The following is a 9,031-nucleotide window of genomic DNA, read 5'->3' on the forward strand; positions in this document are numbered from 1 at the left end:
TCGGCCTGGCAAGAAATCCTACAAGCAATTTCCTAGACACTTCAGTTCCCCTGCAATAGCACTCTTCAGAGGGATGAGTGATTACGAAAACCATTCTCGGCAAATAAAAGGTGGCTCTGATCCCAACGGATCAGCCACACGCTCAGGCCAATTTATAACTCAGATCTTATCCAAAAGTCACCCTGTTGCCAATCCTTTCGTATCTAAAAGTTTATTCAAGGAAGGAAGGAAATAGAATTGGCTAAAGGAATCAAATACATACAGCAATTGCCAAGTACTTGCTTCAGGTTTGCCGCGGTGATGGACTTAACTGCTGGCTTAAGTCAAGTCTCAGGAGTCCATCCTCCGCTTGGATGAGCCATTGAGTCCTTAAAGAGCTTTAGTTTGTAGCAAAGTTCCTTCAGAAGTAGGAAGCGGGATTGAAGACAAAATGGAGGGGTTTCCAGGGCCTCTTATATCCTCTGCCATGTGGAAGGAAACCCATTGTGCTTAGTGTGGAAATTTTAAATTACAGCCTCAAGTTAGAGTTTGGAGTCACATGGGCACAACACATGTCCATGCATGACTCTGCTCTTTACAGGTAGAAGCCTTTGCCCCCATACAAGTCTGAATGTACAAAAGAAGGCTTATCAGACTTCGATTGTCCCTTCCAAGGCCCATTTTATTCAACTTGAACAACCCTTCCACATAATACACAGCTCAAATGTTTCACGAGTGCTACTCAAAATCAAGGATGCTGAAATAAATTACAAGCACATAGCCAAAGCTCACACCTTCAAACACAAAAGTGATAAATGCATACACAGCATCATCTTAACCAGCAAATCATAAGCGTTTCATAGACCACCTCACTTGGCCCACGCTGTACAAGATTTGTTGCAAATGTATAACAATGTTTGCAACAGTGATCTAAATGGTCATATTTGAATAAGGTAATGTCCAATCGCCAAAGTGATTTCATCTCTGCTGCTTTGACAGACTCAGAGGTTCACACATCACCCATTTTATCTATCAAAATATACCATGTGCTGCCAGGAAAGTCTCAAAGTTTGTTACGATCTGGGAACCACCTGGGTGTTGCTTTTGGTACATGGAAGTTCAGGTGTCGAGTACCCCGCAGCAGCTAACCTTGCTGTGGTCAAAGGGAAAGTCTCACCGTATGCTTAAGACACTTGGTCAAAGGAGGCCTGAGTTTGAATCAGGACTCTGATGCTTACTTCCTGTCTGATATCGGGCAAGTCGCTTTCTTTGTGCGTCTCTGTTTTGCATTCATAAAGTTCAGATAAACATCCCTATCTTGGAGATGTGTCGCTAGTGTCCATTAGTATCGCTAGTGTCAATATAATGAGAAAAGCCAAAAAGTAGTTTTGAAGAACAGTTAGCCAAAACCTCAAAAAGTAATAGCAAAATGTTTAAGTACATCAGGAGCAGGAAGCCGGCTAAACAACCCAGACGGCCCTTGACCGATCGAGATGCTAAAGGAGCACTCAAAGATGATAAAGTCATTACAGAGAAGCTAAATGAACACTTTGCTTAATTCTTCACGGCTGACGATATTGGGGAGATTCCCAAACCTGAGCCGTTCCTTTTAGGTGACAAATCTCAGGAATTGTCTCAGATTGAAGTGTCATTAGAGGAGGTTTTGGAACAAATAGATAAACTGAACAGCAACCAAGATGGCATTCACCCAGCAGTTCTGAAAGCACTCACGTGGGAAATTGTGAAACTATATGAACTAGGGTTTGTAACCTAACCTTTAAATCCGCTTCTGTACCTCTAATGACTGGAAGATAGCTAATGTGACACCAATATTTTCTAGAGGTGATCCCGGCAGTTACAGACTGGTAAGTCTAATGTCGGTACTGGGCAAATCAGTTGAAACTATAGTAAAGAATAAAATTGTCAGACACTACTGGCTACGTCTACACTGGCAAGATTTTGCGCAAATACTTTTAACGCAAGAATTTTTGCGCTAAAGTACTTGCGCAAGAGAGTATCTACACTGGCATGTGCATTTGCGCAAGAGATGTGCTTTTGCGCAAAAGCATCTATGCCAGTGTAGATGCTCTCTTGCCCAAGAAGGCGCCGATGGCCGTTTTAGCCATCTTGCTTTTTTGCACAAGAAATTCATGTTGCCTGTCTACTCTGGCCTCTTGTGCAAGAACAGTTGCGCAAGAGGACTTTTTCCTGAGTGGGAGCATCATAGTTCTTGCGCAAGAAGCACTGATTTCACACATTAGAATGTCAGCGTTCTTGCGCAAGAACTCTTCGCCAGTGTAGACAGGCAGCATGTTTTTGCACAAAAGTGGCTGCTTTTGCGCAAAATCATGCCAATGTAGCCATTGATTAACATTATTTGTTGGGGAAAGTTCAACACTGTTTCTACTAAGGAAAAATCATGCCTTACTAATCTAGTAGGGTTCTTTGAGGGTGTCAACAAACATGTGGACAAGAGGGATCTAGTGGATATAGTGTATAGAAATCTTAGATTTCCAGAATGCCTTTGATATGGTCCGTCACCAAAGGCTCTTAAGTAAAGTAAGTGGTCCTGGGATAAGAGGGGAGGTCCTTTCATGGAATGATAACTTGTTAAAAGACAGGGAATGAAGGGTAGGAATAAATGTTCAGTTTTAGTGGTGTCCCCCCAAGGTCCCATACTGTGACCAATCCTATTCAACTTATTTACATGATCTGGAGAAAGGGGTAAACAGGGAGGTGGCAAAATTTGCAGATGATACCAACCTACTTAAGATAGTTAAGAACAAAGCAGACTGAAGAGGTAAAAAGAAGTTCTCACAAAACTCAGTGATTGGGCAACAAAATGACAAATGTAAAATAATGCACATTGGAGAAAATAATCCCAACTATACATACAATAGGATGGGAACTAATTTAGCTGTAACCACTCGAGAGAGATCTTGGAGTCCTTGTGGAGAGTTTTCTGAAAACTTCCACTCAATGCACAGCAGCAGTCGAAAAAATTAAACAACGTTAGGAATCATTAAAAAAAGGGATAGAGAATAAGACAGAGTATCTTATTGTCTCTCTCTGAAACCATGGTATGCCCACATCATGAATAGCGCGTACAGCTGTGCTCGCCACATCTCAAAAAAAAAATATTGGCACTAGAAAAGGACAGAAAAGGGCAACAAACATGATTAGGGTCCCATATGAAGAGAAATTAAAAGGATTTGGACTTTTCAACTTAGAAAAGAGGAGACCAATGGGGGATATGATAGAGTTCTATAAAATCCTGACTGGCGTGGAAAAAGTGAAAAGGAAAAGTTATTTGCTTGTTTCCCATAACATAAGAACTAGGGATCACCAAATGAAATCAATAGGTAGCAGATTTAAAACAAACAAAAGGAAGTTTTTCTTCACACTGCGCACGGTCTGCCTGTGGAACTCCTTGCCAGAGGAGATTGTGAAGATCAGGACTTTAACAAGGTTCGAGAGAGAACTAGATAAATTGATGGAGGTTAGGTCTATCAATGGCTATTAGCCAGGATAGGTAGGAATGGTGTCCCTAGCCTGTCAAAGGCTGGGTATGGGTGACGGGAGAGGGATTGCTTGATGATTCCCTGTTCTGTTCACTCCCTCCGGGGCATCTGGCATTGGCCACTATCGGAAGACAGGACATTGGGCTAGAATGACCATTGGTCTGACCCAGTATGGCCCTTCTTAATATGCTTGTGGGGTGCACAAATATTGCAGTGAGGGGCCATGTAAGTGCCCATACAGAGAGGATTTTTGGAGGGCTGGAAATCCTCTTGCTACTGACCATAAGATGAGCAGTTATAATTCCCACTGGAGATCTCAAGGGCATTCTACGGACACAGGAGCGTCTACGGGCGTCCTTCCACTATCTAGTAAACCCTCCCAACATGCCTTTTGTGACTCTCCAACCCCGCTGGTACCCTGTTCCCTATCAGCGGCATTTCAACTGTAATCTGTCAATTCAGCCCGGACCCAGTTGCAGATTTTCTGTCATAAGCACCTTGCACCAGGGCATATGACGGCTTAAGCTAGTAGAGAATAAGATTTTGTGTAGATAGCAGCTTTGGTACCAAAGGCTGATACCAAAGAGACATTGATCCAGAGGCTTCCCCTGCCACCACTGAGAAGCCAGAATTTAAACCAGCCTACCAGTGGTTAGCTGTTTTCTACTCCTTGTGGGATGCTGTGAATTCCTACCACCGGGTGGTGCATTCAAATAGTAGAAGAAGCACTCACACTAGCTCCTTCACCTGACACACAATGGAGCTACAAACACTACAGCCTCTCCTGCTCCCAGAGAAAAGCTTTGGGACAATGTTGCCTCAAGGTAAGAATGAGCAAGTCTCCTTTTTTGGGATGAAGGGTGTCGCCTTTCCTAATAACTTGGTAGGGATTAACTCCCATTGTTGACTTACCGCATTCGTAGAGTGACCTGGATGTTCACTTTCCTGCGCCTGCAGGGTACTCGGGACCTGGGAGCCATCCCTGTGTTTAAAGTTGAGCATGGGCTGTACTGGGGATCAAACACACAGTTATGAAGGATCAAACACACAGTTATGAAGCTTAAACCTGAAATTCTTGGACACACCATGCGACAAGAAGGGCAAGATTTCGGGGGAACCATATAATTGAACAGGGTCGATAAAACAGCCACATCTAGTGATGACATGCATTTTGCCCGTTCACCCTCTGAGCTCTGTATAAATGTACAGGCTCTCCCCAGGTAAGGCTGAGTACGGCAACGTAGCGTGTGCAATCCGTCCTCCCAAGTGCAGTTGGCTCCCTGCTATTTAAGTGGCATTGCTTTTTAGCATCCCATGCATTCCCATCGATCGACACAGCTCAGAACATTGCTGTGAAACCTTTTGCTAGCAAGCTCCTTATTGAAGAGCCCAGTAACACAAAAGATTTGTGTTTTGTGGGGGATTTTCTTCCAGATCTTTGTACAACTTTAGCAGGGTGCTAATGGGTTCTCCACATTCAGACAATATATGAATCTCCTGAGCAGAGTTTTAATTCGATTTTTTTTTAAATGCCAGAGCAAGTGAACACATCTGCATTCCCAGTGGGTTTTTTTGTCATTTTTCTGCAGTCTGGGTAGCAGCCCCGCTTGCTCCTGGCTTGAGTTATGGCTCAGCTCAGGGGCATCTATAGTACCTGTGTGCCTCCCATTACCACCATCTTGAGTGGATTTATTCTTATCTCACCTTTGTGAGGTAAGAGCTGCGCCGTTACTTTGCCGCTATCCCCATTTTAGCGAGACTACATGACTTCCCTCCCAGGTCACACACAAAGGTGACCCCCTTGGAGTCCCAAATCCTAGAGGTACTGCTCTAACCACTGGGCCTCCTTTTTTCTTGCACTCCTTTATAAACATTTTTTTCTTCATACGTGAAACTGCAAGGCAGAGCAGATATACAAGTCTAAGGATTTGAATGGCTAACATCAGCGCTAATTACATGTATCTGCATTTCTAATGAAGAATTGAAATGACTAGAATTGGGAAAAGACCCAGCTGCATAATGTGCCAAAAAGCTTACTGGTATTTTAAGCCCTGATTCAGTAGTTTATCCCTACCCAACAAAACACTTAAACATGTGCTTAAACACTATTCTGTGTTGGAGGCTTAATATAAATCCTTTCCGTAAACTCCTATTTGCTGTTTTTATATACAGCACTTCACCCTCCTGTGTAGCATAGATGAGTCATTTTAGCACAGATCATATTGCTTTACAAGATGGTACAGCTGGCCTCTTTCAGAGCTTTATAAAAGCATTTATATCAATAACTGCCCTGAAGCTCAATAATGACAAAAATGTACTGGCGAGTCATCTTAGATGCTTGTCATATACCTTCCCCGCACCACCTCCTTTCTTCCTCCTACATAGCTTCCAATAACCAGGAGGGCTGAGGTGGTAAAAATTTTTAAAAGAATTTGCTTGAGAGAGGTTTTAAATGACACTGGCTCAGATTAAATGTGACGCCTCTTGCCAAATGCATGTGTTCCAGTGAAGAAATCTGTAGACACTTACACGTTTTCATGAGTGTCGTTGGAAAATGTGACCATTGTCAAACTAAGCCAGCAAATGAGCAGAATTGCCCCTTTCCCTTGGAAGATCCTGTGGGAGGTGGATAAAGGAGAATACATCTTTAAGGCTCCCTTTGTGCAGCTTTCTCTCCATGTGTTCTGTTGATTTTTCCTCTCTTCCCAGCCTATAAACGTTGATGTTCATTCAGCTGTCCAAGGAAGTAACCATGGAAGTGTTTTGGGGTAGAGATCACCAGGGTGAGGTCAAAGATGAGGAGAACTGAATCATTTGCTAAGAGGCATTGCAGTGGTATTGGGGGTGATCACGTGGAAGGAGATTCTAGAGGACGTCCATCTTCCTCAGTTATGGGCGTTATTTCAAAATAACTCCTCTTGGGTCGAATTCGTGAGAGGGAGCGTCCACACAACCAAGACCACAGACCACTTCTTTTGAAATCTGTATTCCTGCTTTCCTCCAGGAATAACGCTAAATTCGAAATAGTTATTTTGAAATCGTGTGAGTGTGGATGCTCCAGTGCCGCTATTTCAAAATAACTCCCCAGAGTAATTCCAACTAATTACTCCCCAGTGCTTCCTGGGGCTGTAAGTCAAGGTAGCGCATTCACATTAACGGAGACTGTATTGGACTAGTTTTGAGGATTCCCCATAGCGGGGACATGCTATTTTGATTTTTGTAGAATCAGGAGTTAAGTCGAATTTAGTTATTCTGATGTAATTTCCTAGTGTAGACATGGCTTCAGTGACAAGTGCATGTTGATTATTAGATCAGTCAAGAATTCAGCCATTGGGAAATCAAGTGAAACAGGCGTCTTAATGGAGAGGGAATGCTACAAGTATTCCTGCTCTATAGGGACGGTGCACGGCCAGAAGATAAATTCAGTAATCTGACCATTCCTTTTTTCTGTCTTTTATTTTCATGTCTCTATCATTTATATTGCATGTAGAAAACCGTTTCTCCTCCATGGTAAGTTTCATTTGGTGGAACTGGTAATAGGTTCAGAACACTTGTATTTAGGTGATTGGTTCAAATCCCAGGCCAAATCACTAATGACTGGACATTGTTACCTTCTGGTGCTCGTGCATTAGTCTTTCAGCCAAGAGCTGATAATTCTAATCTATTTCCACATGGACAATTGCCCAGGTTACTAACACCCCAAGTACTGAACCTGGCTGGCTATCTGAGGAGAGAGGTGTTGGAGAAGGAATTGCCCAGCTTAAACAATTCCTCTACATTAGGACTAAGGGACATGGCTGGCCACATGTTATTCGTGCTGTACGGCTTTCACTGAGCTGATCTGTGCTTTACCTTTTCTGTGATTCAATAATGGACTGTAGTGCATACAAAACATGTTTCATTGACAGCCCTAGACACTACCGATTGCACAAGAAACATATATGAAAAACCTCTTTGATTTGAGGCCATTAGAGCCTTCACTGGCCAATTACTATAACGAACTGCTCAGCTGAAGCATGCAGTGAATGCATTTTTTTTTCTTGGAATGAAAGATACAACCCTGTTGGAAAGGGCTTGCCATCTTCATAAAGATGCTATCTCAGGATGTGTGTGTTTATTTTGCAACATCAGTGTGTACACTAATACAGTGCTTGCTTCTGAAGTCGTCATTATAGCACACAGAAAAATGAGGTACAGCTGTTCTTTCTAGCTCTAAGGATAGTAAAACAGCCATGTTCTCTCCAGGACTGCTGTGTGCTAAAGTTGCCAAAGGATGACTTTTTAATGGAGACCACTACATAGCTTTTTTAGGGTTTTTGGCTGTACAAATCTTGATAAGATGCCTTCTCTTTTTACCCATTCCATGTTTAAATGATTCTCATAATTTTGGCTTCATTCGAATAAGAGTGCATTGACTACTAGTTTGTAGTATGTCAAAAGAGAAGAACTACATTCTTTACCTAAATGAGAGCAAGCAGCATTTGGTTTAATTCCCATTCTGCTAGTTGTCCATAGATATATGCCAGAAAAAGCAATTACCAAATAGCAGGGACGTGGTATCTGTATGTTCTTTTGAACACTCCATGACTGTTCAAAAAAACAAATGGTCTGGTAGCACTTTATAGACTAACAAAACACATGGATGGTAGATGCACAGCCCACTTTTTCAGACGACCATGACTGTTCAGTTAATCACATTGGCTTTTTGGGAGTGTAGTGGGGATAGAAGCAAAATAGACATTTTTGGTGCATGTCAATCGCGCACAGGTTACTCATGAGAATTGATTGCTGTTTGATGCTTATCTGTTGCCTGTTTTATTAAAGTGCTGTTGAGAAGATTAATAAGCAAATGCTGCTTTTACTCTGAAGACCAAATAGCCCCAAGAGATGTTTCTACCCCTTTTACTGGAATGGCTGTATTCTTTAAGAGTCTGGGGCCTCTGTTTTCAAGCAACTAGTGATTTTAGGTGCTTTACTTTTTGGGTGCTGAACTTGACACTTTAGACCTCATTTTCAGTAGGTGCTGAGACCAGGTCAGCTCTAACTCATCTCACATTGGATACACAATATCACTGGGGTCTTCACTCTTCTGATCTGAGGCCCCTAGCCTTCTAGAAGCAAGAATTATGGAATCTCTAGCCAGTGGCCATCTTACCACCTTGAGTCAGCAGGGTCCAAATTCAGGTTGTACAAGGAAATAAAGGCTCAGAGTGCATGTTCCCATCCTGATAACTTTTCACCAGTAATATCTGAGGCGGCGTTCCAGCTTGCAATCCATGATGGGGCATGAGGGCTGTAAATGTTTCCTTGACTGGCTGCATGCCCAGAAATTCCATGGACCCTGGGGGAGCTGAGGTAATGGAATGTTGAGGCTTCCCCTTTCCTTGTGTGATTGGTCAGTGGTGGAAGTACAGAACACACGAACATCAATGTATTGTTGTGAGCACAATACCTCCCGGAATACACAGGTGTTAACAGAATTCTTGCACCAGGGAAGGGGTGGGACCTTTGTATCTAGTGAGTCTGAAGCC

General features: G+C 42.7%; 1 long non-coding RNA gene across 3 annotated transcripts; it reads right to left on the bottom strand.

Moving 5' to 3' along the window:
• Positions 1–215: 215 nt before the first annotated feature.
• LOC112546477 (uncharacterized) lies at positions 216–8,798 on the bottom strand. Of its 3 annotated transcripts, none has more exons than XR_003090176.2 (3): positions 8,659–8,798; positions 4,413–4,510; positions 216–461 (listed from the first exon to the last, which is right to left on the bottom strand). It is a non-coding gene; the product is annotated as an uncharacterized LOC112546477 (long non-coding RNA). The 3 variants fall into 3 exon arrangements; XR_012905482.1 differs by having other exon boundaries at positions 4,413–4,505; positions 8,659–8,796; XR_012905481.1 differs by lacking the exon at positions 8,659–8,798 and adding an exon at positions 6,030–6,209.
• Between the last annotated feature and the right edge of the window lie 233 nt (positions 8,799–9,031).

Source organism: Pelodiscus sinensis, chromosome 7 (assembly GCF_049634645.1).
Source record: "Pelodiscus sinensis isolate JC-2024 chromosome 7, ASM4963464v1, whole genome shotgun sequence".
Classification (NCBI taxonomy): domain Eukaryota; kingdom Metazoa; phylum Chordata; order Testudines; family Trionychidae; genus Pelodiscus; species Pelodiscus sinensis.